This window comes from Montipora foliosa, chromosome 2, assembly GCF_036669935.1.
Source record: "Montipora foliosa isolate CH-2021 chromosome 2, ASM3666993v2, whole genome shotgun sequence".
In the NCBI taxonomy this organism is placed as follows: Eukaryota; Metazoa; Cnidaria; class Anthozoa; order Scleractinia; family Acroporidae; genus Montipora; species Montipora foliosa.
Genome location: NC_090870.1, coordinates 15,632,496 through 15,644,916, shown reverse-complemented (window position 1 = coordinate 15,644,916; position 12,421 = coordinate 15,632,496).

Below are 12,421 nucleotides of genomic sequence, written 5' to 3'. Positions count from 1 at the left end.
TGGAGAGGCAACTAGCACGAATAACTTGTGAAATGTGCAGCCTTTTCAGCTGATGAATGGTCTGTCAGACTTCCTGACTGTTTAGAGGCCAGTCTTGTTTAGCAGTGGCTTAAAAACTTTCTGTCCAAAGCAGTTGGAATTGGATGGTCTTTCATAAATTAGTGCAGTAATTTCCCTTCCTCATTCGCTGTATTTCAACTGCCCGTTGCTATTGTGCCAAAGTCTCCAAGGATCCGGTTTTTTTTTTTGGTAACGTGTCAAAGCTGACAGCCCCCCCAAGAAAAATGCGATACTGTTCCATACTCCAGGACACAATTAAGAAGATGAGTGGGCAAATGCATATTTTGGTGTAACTTTGTCCTTTCCATACACCTCTTCGAACGCTTGCAAAACTTTAGTAGGTGGTGAATGAGCTAGCATTGCTTTGGCTTCTGTTAAAAACGGGTGAGCATAAGTATGTGCACTGCCAATACAAAATCACGCCACAATTTCCAAGTCACGCTTGGTTACAGATGTTTCCAAAGTGCATACACAGAAAATAGAATCAGTGAATGACTTCCACTGGTCAGCAGTAAAGCCTCCGTAACTGTTTCCTTATTTTCTTTGGCATTCTTCCAATGTTGTCTGGGCCTTTTATCCTGTCTAACTTTTCCCTGCATTTGAATGAGGTCATTCTTTCTATTAATGGCCTACCAGAATCAAGCCAAAATGTTCCTCATGATGTGCTTTGCTGTAACCGTGAACAAGTTTGTGTGCATAGGATCGATAACATGATACCGCACACAGTCAAAAAAAAAAAAAAAAAGTACGTGCAGCTGCATCAATTCACTATACCTAGTGCCATACTTCTGCTCCAAGTCTGAGCAATCACCTTGCAGAGGTCTGGTTTTAGAATATCTTGAGCTTGCTGTCTGTGGGCTCATGGTTACTTTCTTGGAGGGGAGGGGATCAAATCCAGAAAAAAGGTCTAATCTTTGTACTCACTGTTCCTGTAAAAAACTTTTTACACTTGGAACCCAGAAGGCCACTGTTAGCGGCAGGGCCTGCTGAAAACCACAAACCTTCCGCCTGCTGGGACATCACAGCCACACACAAAGAACTGCTGCACGGAAATTCTGTGTCTGTAGAAGACTCGTGTGCTTTAAACACTTAAGCCATTTTCCCACAAGTCATTCAACTCAGGCAACAAGGGGCTTCAAATAAGTGTTGATGTTCAGTTTGGGTTAATGTGGGTCCAGGAATGACCCCTACCAAAAACACATTCTTCTGGCCCGTGAACCTTTCAGTTCCTGGCAGATTCATCAGGTACCATGTACCATGCCCCACAACTGTATAGAGAGTGCTTGAATGGCTGGAACCAATCAACATTCAACATAAAAGCATAATTTCTGGGTGCTGCACGAAACAGGTTTTCCATAGGCATACTGCCAGTCCTTCCAGATGCTTCCATCAAATAGGTCTGCCAGATATCCTTCTGGAATAGCCCTACTTCTCCATAATTCACAATTTTAACGCAAAGCCAGGCCTTTGAACAAGTACTTTAGATTTTCAGTGATACTATTATAGGCAGTACACTTTAAATGGGTAAAGTTTTGTTGTCACCAGACTTCAATGAAACCTCTTTCAGAAGTGGCTCCCCACAGGCAGTTCTGCGAAAACTTTGTCGATGGTGGTGGAAACTGGATGAAATAGCATGTCTTTGAAACCTTTGTTCTGTGACGTGTCTCGTATCAATCACGCAAGTTGTATAAACTGGTTACACTTATGGCACACAACATACTTTATAAACTTGTCTTGATCAACTCCAAGTTGTTTGCGAATCACATTGGACTGACCTTGGAAACAAAACAGCAAAACTTGCCAACTACTGGAAAAATAGTTCCCATGGAATCAAATACTGCCCGGAAAAATGCAAGGAGCACCTCAAATTCATTGTCTGAACAGTGAGCTGAATTATGACCAAAGACACAGGAATATAAGCCTCCAACGAACAATAACTTTTTCACGTCCTGCTCACTCTAGATGTTTCAGAAACATCAACTGAAGGTAGTTTACTCTGGCCTTGATGGAATCCTTCATTGACATCCTCATCTGTAATGTCCCAAAATTCTTTCAGAACGTCTGGTCTGCAATCTTTTCATGATACATAAAATCACCCGACTCTGAATCAACTATCATTCAGTAAAACTCCAATCTTCTTCTTCAAGATTCGTAATGAAAGCACCCGCCAGGGGGTATCTGGTGGTCACAAGTACAGGTTCAATGAGCAATAAAATATTTATCACTATTTAATCCACGCCTTTAATACTGTATAACTTGTGCATTGTGTGTTATGTATGTACAATCCATTTGAACCTTGGAGGGTTGGTTAGGGGAGCACGGCTGGCCGCAGTGAATGAGAGTACTCGCCTTCCCACCAATGTGGCCCAGGATCGATTTCCAGACTCCATGTCATATGTGGGTTGATTTTCCTGGTTTCTGTAACTCTGCTCAGATAGTTTTTTCCCTCTCACATCGAGGACAAACATATTATTTGGTTAATTTGATTTCCGTTAATTTGATTTGCAAGTCTTGCAATTAGTAGAGCACTTGTGCTTGCCAAAATAACTGTGAAACTTAAATAAAGTGATTATATCATTATTATTATTATTATTAATTATTATTAATTAGTATTATTATGGTGTGTTCCCTGTCTATTCAATTAAAAAAATAGATGATGCATTGACATTTGAACACACTGCCTAAGAACAAGTGTTTCCTTGTTATTGTATTTTTTCCAGTATCATACAACTGTAAATTACACAGTTTCGCGGAAAGGATAAAAATCAATGTTACAAAAAACACTTTACCAAAGTTGCTTTGTGAAAAAGTTTCACATACTGAGAGATACAGGTACCTTAAGCTTCCAACTGTATATATGACCCTCCATATGATTTCAGTCACAAAGCCCTGACACAACATGCTTAGCATTTTCCAAAGACACACTTTATGCGCATATATGATGTTTAAAACAATTGTGAACTACACCACCCTACTTTTTGTTTTTGGTCCAGGTTAGCACACTTGGTCTTTGTTTTGGTTGAGCGTGATCGATGTCATGCTTAGCATGCAAGTTGACACAATAGCCACTCTACAATAAAATGAAAGGGAGCTAAAATTGTGACCTCCTCCTCATTAAAAAGTAATTGAAGAGTCTGATTTAAATACCTCAGAAACTTGTTTGTGGCCAAATGTTTCAGCTTTGTGGTTTTCTGTGGATTAGGAAGTTGATACTTAAAGCTTCGGGTTTAGTTTCGGTTTGGTTAACATGCGTGGTGCACACGAACACACTAGTGTGCTGTGTCCTCTCGCATGCTAGGTTTCGTGTTTCCAAGGTTACCACACTTTTTGTGTTTGCCTGCTTCACACTCATGTGTGTTATATAAAACAAACGTATAAACTCATTAAAGTGTGCTCTAGCTATATAGCATGTGCTCAGCATGCATGTTATGGCCAGTTTCTTTTGTTTTCAAGTCGAAGCATGTTGTGAGCATGCTATCTACTTTGTCCCTTAAATCATATAGAGGGTCACACACGGCGACAAGTCCTTGCGGCATGACGCAGGGACAGGTCTCAGCAACAAGTCGCTTTGTGTGACTTGGGGTATTTTTATGAACATCGATGAGTAAAAGTACATTGTAGCACTGTCGCAGCGTGTGTACTCACAGAGCCATTTCTCACAGAGACCTTTTGCAGCGACTTGTTGTCTAGTGTGTTCTGTCCCTTAAAGGCTGGTGTACACAAACTACATGTATGCAAGCATAAGCACAAGCAACATATTCAAATGCAGTGGCTTAGTACCTATTGTTTAGGATAAAAGACCACTAATTAACAACAAGTCAGTTGCATGCTGCTCATGTTGCATGGGGCAACCTCCGGGCCTATTTTTGGAGTAACAAAAAAAAAAGTTGAATCACCGGCATTTGCCTTAGGAATGTCAGATGATGCTTACAGTAAAAAATTTTAACTCGTGTAAAATGTGTAGAAAGTAAAATTTGCGTTTAAAAAAATCATGTTGTTGTTTTGCTTGGTCGCTATTTTTATAAACAATACGGATTGACTTGACAAGTATGGGTAACAAAAGAAACCTAAAGGGCCACTCAGCTCTTTAACCTTGTGTCGATTCCCGTCTTTGTACATGTAATGTGCCTCGCTGTTGATCATCTTCGTCCTGTGCCGGTGTCCACATTCTCTTCTGGCTCACTTCTTTTCCAACAACTCAGACCGTGAATCTGTTTGCATTAAGCAATCGGGTCTTCGTCTGAAAGACTCCTTTTGACGGCCATTCACCTTCTTCTGTATTGAATAGATATCAAAAAAAATGCCTTTGATACGTTCTAACAGAACACATTCTCTCTACAATGTTGGCAAAACCACGCCGCTTCGAGTTGGAGCCATATTGAAATGAAATCTGATTTCTTTCTCCAAATTGAGCCTTGGATTCAATTCATCAGCGGTTGATCTGGCAAATTAAAAACCATGAACATATCACTAATAAATAGCCAATGGAATGCCATGTTGGAAAAAAGGTTTGGACTTTGCATTGGTCTTTAAAAACTGACAGTGTTGACAGATAAAAAGATTGTGTGGCGCTTTTGGAATTCACGCGGGTCACAAGTTCGTCCTTTCTCTCGTTCTCACTCTGTTGTTGCGCGAGTCCAACTTCAGTTACGTACGTTTTAATACGGGAAATGGGGCGACTGCCGGGCCAAATAAGCCTAGTAGGCATCGCCAGGCAGAATCCCAAATCAAATCAGACGTCCAGGAGCCAATCAAGGGATACAGAACGAGCTGTAGGCCGCTTTTATCCCTCGCTTTTCCTCGGCGGAGAGTGATCATCAAGAGCGAGAAATAGACAGAGGCATCCACATCATCTACTACTGGAACGCCACGTGAGAAATCGCCGCGATATAGAATAGGGATGCAGAATCGACATTAACTATACGACTCCCTCCTCCTAGCACCAGTACAAAGCTCTTCGAATTCCACACCAGTCGCTATATACCGAGAGCACATTAAAATCTGGCTTCGCTGTGGCGGGACAGTGCGAAACTGTGCGACCTTGTTCCAAACATAGAAGCCTTTTTTTGAAAAGCCTAGCGTCCAAAGCCAGGAGGATTTTAATAACGGATGGAGCATCGGCGTGTTAATGAAGGAACTTTAGGAAAGAGGCGGAAAATACAGCACCACCCCCCACCAAAACGCCTTGTCGAACGAGCTAACAGTAAGTCAGTTTGTAATTTTGCCGGTACCACCCCCTAAATTACTCACTCTTCTTTGCGCCCTGAAGGAAAGCTTGTGCAGTTATTTTTGTATCTAGCAATAGCAACACGCTGTTTAAGAGCGAAGAAGTTTCATGGACTGAGGCGAGTGGTGGTCATATTTAACGGGGCAACTGTCACGGTAGTTTGGCGTCAGCTTTTACAAATTTCTGAAAATTATTCCTGCATCAATGGAACCCCACAATAATGTTGTTGGTTTGTTGCCTAGGACTATATCACTACACCTGAAACCGTTTGATGCCGCCTAATCCACCTTACGAATGGAATGGATTGAAATTTGAAAAATAAAACTAGCCAGTTGTTTTCCAAATTCTAGAGGCCATTCCTTGAAAATATTGTGCAAAAATTCATTATGGTGTTGCTCTGCAGAAGCCATCATTGCACTCATGCTGAGTGACTCACAATTCATATTCTTAGAACCAGAATTGCAAGCAGTAGTTTTTCCACGACCAGGCAAATCAATTCAGTAGTTTTATTTACACTGTAAACATTGTTAATTGTCCAGGAGTAGAACAGATTGGGGACGACTTCACGATCGTGACGCGGTCCTCTTAATTTGGCAGTGCGATATTGTCAGCGAACAGTTGTGTCATCGCCTTATGGATCCCGATCAGTTGAGGTAAACCTTAGAGACCATGCAAGATGTGACCCAACAATTAAACAATCCGAATTTCCCTGAACACGTTTAGAAACCAAACTGCAGCAGTACTTTCTCACGAAAATTAATTCAGCCAGTTTTATTTCACACTTGTAAACATTTTACTTGTGAGATCTTAATTTGGTGAATATTATGAGTGATGGCCTTTTGCCCGATTTTTTCCCCCCCCCTTTTTAACAAAACCCCTTTTTTTATGGGACCATGCCTGAGTGACCACAATCTAATATTCTTGAACCAAATTGCAAGCAGTAGTTTTCACGAAAATAATTCAGCAGTTTTATTTACACTGTAACATTTTAATTGTGAGATCTTAATTTGGTGCATATTGGGAGTGATGGCCTTTGCCCGATCTTTAAACTCTATGGACCATGCTGAGTGACCACAATTAATATTCTTGTACCAATTGCAAGCAGTAGTTTTTACGAAAATAATTCAGCAGTTTTATTTACACTGTAAACATTTTAATGTGAGATCTTAATTTGGTGCATATTGTGAGTGATGGCCTTTGCCCGATCTTTAAACTTTATGGACCATGCTGAGTGACCACAATTAATATTCTTGAACCAAATTGCAAGCAGTAGTTTTCACGAAATTAATTCAGTAGTTTTATTTACACTGTAAATATTTTAATTGTGAGATCTTAATTTGGTGCATATTGTGAGTGATGGCCTTTCCCTGATCTTTAAACTTTATGGACCATGCTGAGTGACCACAATTAATTATTCTTTGAACCAAATTGCAAGCTAGTAACTTTCTTCTCACGAAAATAATTCAGTGCACAGCGTTTTATTTACACTGTAAAACATTTTAATTGTGAGATCTTAATTTGGTTGCATATTGTTGAGTGAATGGCGCTTTGTCCCGATCTTTAAACTTTATGGACCTATGCTGAGTGAGACCAACAATTAATATTCTTTTCTTGAACCAAATTGCAAGCAGTAGTTTTTCCACGAAAATAATTCAGATAGTTTTAATTTTACACTGTAAACATTTTAATTGTGAGATCTTTAATTTGGTGGCATATTGTGAGTGATTGGCCCTTTTGCCCCGATTCTTTAAACTTTATGGACCATGCTGAGTGACCACAATTAATATTCTTGAACCAAATTGCAAGCTAGTACTTTCTTCATCTCACGAAAATAATTCAGCAGTTTTATTAGTTACACTGTAAACATTTTACATGTAATTGTGAGATCTTAATTTGGTGCATATTGTGAGTGATGGCCTTTGCCCGATCTTTGAACTTTATGGACCATGCTGAGTGACCTCAATTAATACAGTGTACTATTCAACCAATTTGTGGGCAGTAGTTTTCACAAGAATAATTCAGCAGTTTTACTTAACATTGTACATGTTAATTTTGATATCTAACATACAGTGTAGGATAGTGCTTGTGATAAGCTTTAACATAGACAAAACTGGATCAAAAGTGTATAATACTGTGTTTATAAACAGACAGTAACTTAAACTCAAGCTCTTAAAATTGTAATATTATTGTCCTTTGTATTTTCAGCTTTGCTGATCCAATTAACAAAAACTGTCAACGATGAACTTCTTAATGGTGTCCGTAGTACAGACCCTGAGACACCTACAAACACTGTCAAGGGTATGTTCTAAGTTAGTTGTGTTTTATTTAGAATATTTTGTGTATTCTGCTGTGTGGTACTCATCGTTTCTTTATTTAGTAACATTTCAATGTTAAAATCTTACCACAGAATTGGTCAAAAACTGTAAAATGCTAATGAATTACCCCTGTAAGATATGCATGAGTACAGTAGGAGGTCAAACTTGTACAAACAAATTCTCCAAAACTAAATATCCAGAATTATGAAAGTAACTTGTTTTGTTGACAGTTTAATGAGCTTTTTACAATCTACACACATCACAGTTGATCTAAATGTCTATTGACTATTCGATGAGAACTTTTTTAGGTTTTTTTTCCAGAATCAGACAGTTCAAGTGTATGACTGTATAAAGAAAGCCACCCAGCGTGGTAAAATAATATACCAGTGCAACTGGTCAGCAGTTGCAATGTGGGAACTTTTCTTACATGAAGTACTTACCAGATAGTTTATTTTGCTTTTTATTTGATGATTGGCTACTGAGTGGGAAGATTTTCTTGCTATGACTGGGCACTATGAAAATTTTTCTCGGCTTGACATATCATATCCGAGTTAGTGTTAATGTTGATTTAGGGACGGATGTGTAATAAATATTAATTTTTTGTACAATTTTTAAAAAAACATGCTTGATTTTAGTCAAATTCTGTCCTGTCAGAAAAGAGTTAAAAGCTGGAAATAACAATGTTGTCCATGGTGAGTTTAATTTTTTAGATGTTACTGTATTTAACATCAGTTTCTTTTTTTTTTTCATTTAGCTGCAATGCGGGTTCACTTTAAGACAAAGAAACGGCAACAACAAAGTTGTTTGCAAACAATAAACAAAATGAATTCCTCACAGGAGCAGCGGAAGAGAAGTCGAAAGAACATGGTAAGTATCAAGCGCACCAAAACGTTTATGTACGTGAATACATGATACAACGGATCACCAATTATTCAGAGCCGCATTAGGATTCATGTGTGGTTTGAGCTGTAAGATTATTGCTCACAAACTTTTGTACCATAGTGTTACTCTTGTGTTTGATTTGTTAATGTATTCTCTTGGTTCTTTCTTTAGAAACGTACAAACCGCAAGAAGGCTCTGAGGGAGTCAACAAGCATAAATGAGGCTGATAAGGAAAATTCAGAAGTGTCTTAACAGCTGATTAAGTGTCATCTGAGGAATCCTTGTGTGAACCGGAGTCACGAGATGCAGGTGATACTTCCGGTTCAGACCAGGATGTACCAAAGAAGAAAAAATTGTGTGTACGGCCACTTCTTTGGCGCAGTGTTTGAGTGAATACTTTAATGGTCCGCCTCGATCGAACAATCATCAGGAAAAGAACCCCAAGAAGTAGTTGGATGAGCATGGAGCGAACAGTAGGGCCTCCTTCAACACGGGAAGCACCAGAAGATGCTCCAGAGTTTGCTCTTCTAGCTCTTCATGAGGAAGTTTAAGGAACCACAACGGCAATGACAAACAACAGGTTTAAATTTGCAAAACAATGACCTGCATGTGAATTTTTCAAATTTTGTGTTAATCCCCGGCAATTAATAGAAACCATGGATTCATACTTCCGGCCCTGAATGGAGATATTTTGATTCGTGACTTGGTTTGACTACATGTAGGTGTCGTGGTTTGTCAGGACATTATATCTTCCCTCAAGTTTTGAAGATAATTTTGGCTAACAGCCTATAAGGTGATTATTTGATTAAGGAATACGCAGAAAAGATGATTTTCTGTGCAATATTTACAAATTGCTAATTCCTCGTGACTGGGTTCCTTTGAAGTGTTTCCACAGGTAGCCCAAGCTCACGATTTGTGTTGACCCAAGAGAAAATGAGGGGACAGAGACGGAGGCTCAGGGCGTTTGGCCGGGATATGTCATGTCCACGAAAGTTATTTTTAGACGATCAGAAGTCTTTTGTTCTAGCGAAAGTCTGTCTTCCGGGACGTCCGCATGCAGTCTTGCCTCGCTCGTAGGTTCTTAGTGAAAAGAGAAAATGACGGCGCACGTGGAAGGCTGATGAATATTTATTTTCTTTCAAGCATCGGACCGAGATAGGCCAGCATGGCGGACGTCTCGGAAGACTTCCGCTCGTCTAAAAATAACTTTCGTGGACATGACATATCCTAAGGGCTGGACCGGGAGCCTCCCTCTCTGTCCCCTCATTTTCTCTTGGTTGACCTTTGTAACATAAACAGTGATGTGTGTCACGTGCATGGCAAAATGATAAGGATTTGTATGGGGAAAAACTGTTTCAAATTTGAAGGCAAAATTAGGAATGATTTTTTCAATAAAATTTCCTCACCTGAATTTGAGAGAAACCGATGGGAACAGAACTCAGGTGAGGAAATTTAATTGATAATTCCTATTTTTGCCTTCAAATTTTCCCCATACAAGTCCTTATAATTTTGCCATGGATGCTGATGCTCAAATTACTTGTACATGACATGCGTCGCTGTTTATGTTACAAGGTCAACACAAATTGCGAGGTCTGGCTACCTGTGGTGTTTACCATTTAACCTATGTGAGCATGTTCACATAGTTGCAGAAAATGCTTAACCACTCCACAGAAGGCCACTGGAATGAAGGTGTCTGAAATGCTACATTTTGTAGGAAATGGCTGAAACTGAATTGGAATTTCTAGGCTAGGGAAGAGGGTGCAAAACCAAAATAAAAATCTTTGGTGCAGGAAGAATAGATAATATTTCTGAGCCCCCACCCCAATAAAGCCAATCTATTTCACATGTGGTCTGTGGTTCTGCAATTTCAGGCGTTTATTTGAGGGTAGCATTTATTACGTCATTTACAGTACCTGATTCAGATGGTGGAAAGATTATTGTAAAATTTAATAAATCATTGCGTTTACGCTGGTGTCCAAAGAAAATATATGTAAATGATTGTTAACTGTGCCAGTGCTTTTTCAAGTAAAAACAGTAATTTTTAGTTTCAGTAGTCATTTGAAGATCGGAATACATTAAATTTCCTCAAATACTCAGTGAATAATTGTTAAGGATAATAAACATGTGAAATAGAAATTATTATTGACAATTAATAATTATCTGTGACTTTAAAATATGCTTTTTTGCAGTTTTATTTTAGAATGTTTATATAAGTTCATCATATAATTTGTGGATATTGATGTGGACTTTTAAATAGAGATTTTTCTTTTATATGCACAGAAACATAATCATGTTTTATAGTTTTTTAGGGCATTAAAGGAATTGAAGACATTTGATGCCTGGTAATTCTGTTGTTCCTGTAATGTAGATCTAGTCATTTAAAGTTCCAAACACATGTGATCTCTGCAAAACTGTGTTGAACTGAGTGCAATTACTGTGAAAACCTTGAAAAAAGTGGTATTCAAATTTGGTAACGTGAGTAAAAATCTGGAATAAAAGAATTTTGAGCAAATTGGCTATCCTGTTCTTTAAGTGTGTAAAAATGATATTTTGATCAAATTTGCTACCCTGTTATAAGTGTTTAAAAATGATATTTTGATCAAATTTGTTATTCTGCGCAAGTGTGCAAAACTACCGATTTGGTGCCGTTTACTTCTAGGCAAAAAAATACTGGAAACGTTTTATTTGAACAAATTTACTTTCAAGTGCAAAATAGTGGGGAAATGAAATTATCACTTTTTCTACCCATGAGGAAAATTATGATAAATGATGTTTTAATCAACTTTACTCACGTGGGTTAAAATATGGGAAAATTGGTACTTTGGTATCATTTGCTTTCCTGGGTAAAATCATTCAATAGTGATTCTTTGATCATATTTATCAGTCTGGCAAAGGGTGGTAAAGGCCGCATATGATCACATTTACTACCCTGGGAAAAAGTGTGATAAATCATAGTTTGATCATTTCTACCGGGCAGAGCAAAAATGTGTAAAGGTGATGTTTTGATCAAATTTACTAAACTAAGCAAAAATAATGCGGAACTAATACTTTGATCACATTTGCTTCCAAGCGAAAAAGCATTCAAAATTCGTTTTTTTGATCATGTTTACCAATCTGGCAAAGGTGGTAAAGTCCGCATTTACTTCAGACTTGCTACACCTGTAAATGCTTTGAAAAAAACAGAAAATATCATTGTTTTTACTCAAAGGAGCAAATTTGTAGCAAATGCGGACTTTACCAGCTTTGCTACGTTTGCAAAATCATGGAAAATTTAATACACCGTCTCATAGCAAATGTGAACAAACCTGAGCAAATGTGGCATTTGCAATAAATTAGCTCCAAATTTGCTACACGGGTAAATCCGTTTTTTCGTCCAGTGAGTATGTCGGCTCGAAATGAGTGTCTCAGCGGGCAGTCAGCAATTGACTGATCTCCCTGGATCACGGTAATTTTGTATTCTCAGTATAATTGTATGGCAATGAGAAAGTTTGAAGGGAAAGTTTATGTCAGTAAGAGTAAAAAAATTAAACTTAGGTTTCTCCTTCAGTCAGATTTCTGTGCAAGTTTGCGCGAGGAATCGCCACTTTCGCTAAACATTGGTTCGAATATTATTTGTCACCTGTACGCTAATAAAAGACAAAACGATGAGGCTGTCCAACATCTATCGCCCGAAATGTGTTTCTTGCTGGAACTGAACCGTTGGTCAACAAGGGATCTGACCCAATTGGTGCGGGAGGTTTTTGTTTCTATAGTCGTATGTTCCTATTGATCGATTGATTGTCTGTTTCTTTCTTTTTTGTTTGTTGTTGTTTTTTTTTTTTAATTGCGTGTTATGAGTACGCAAAGTTTTCGAAAGGCATTCAGAAGAGCACTGAAAATGAAGGCGTGTTTCTTCATTTAAACAATGCAAGAGGGAATTACATGGAGTATCATCGAT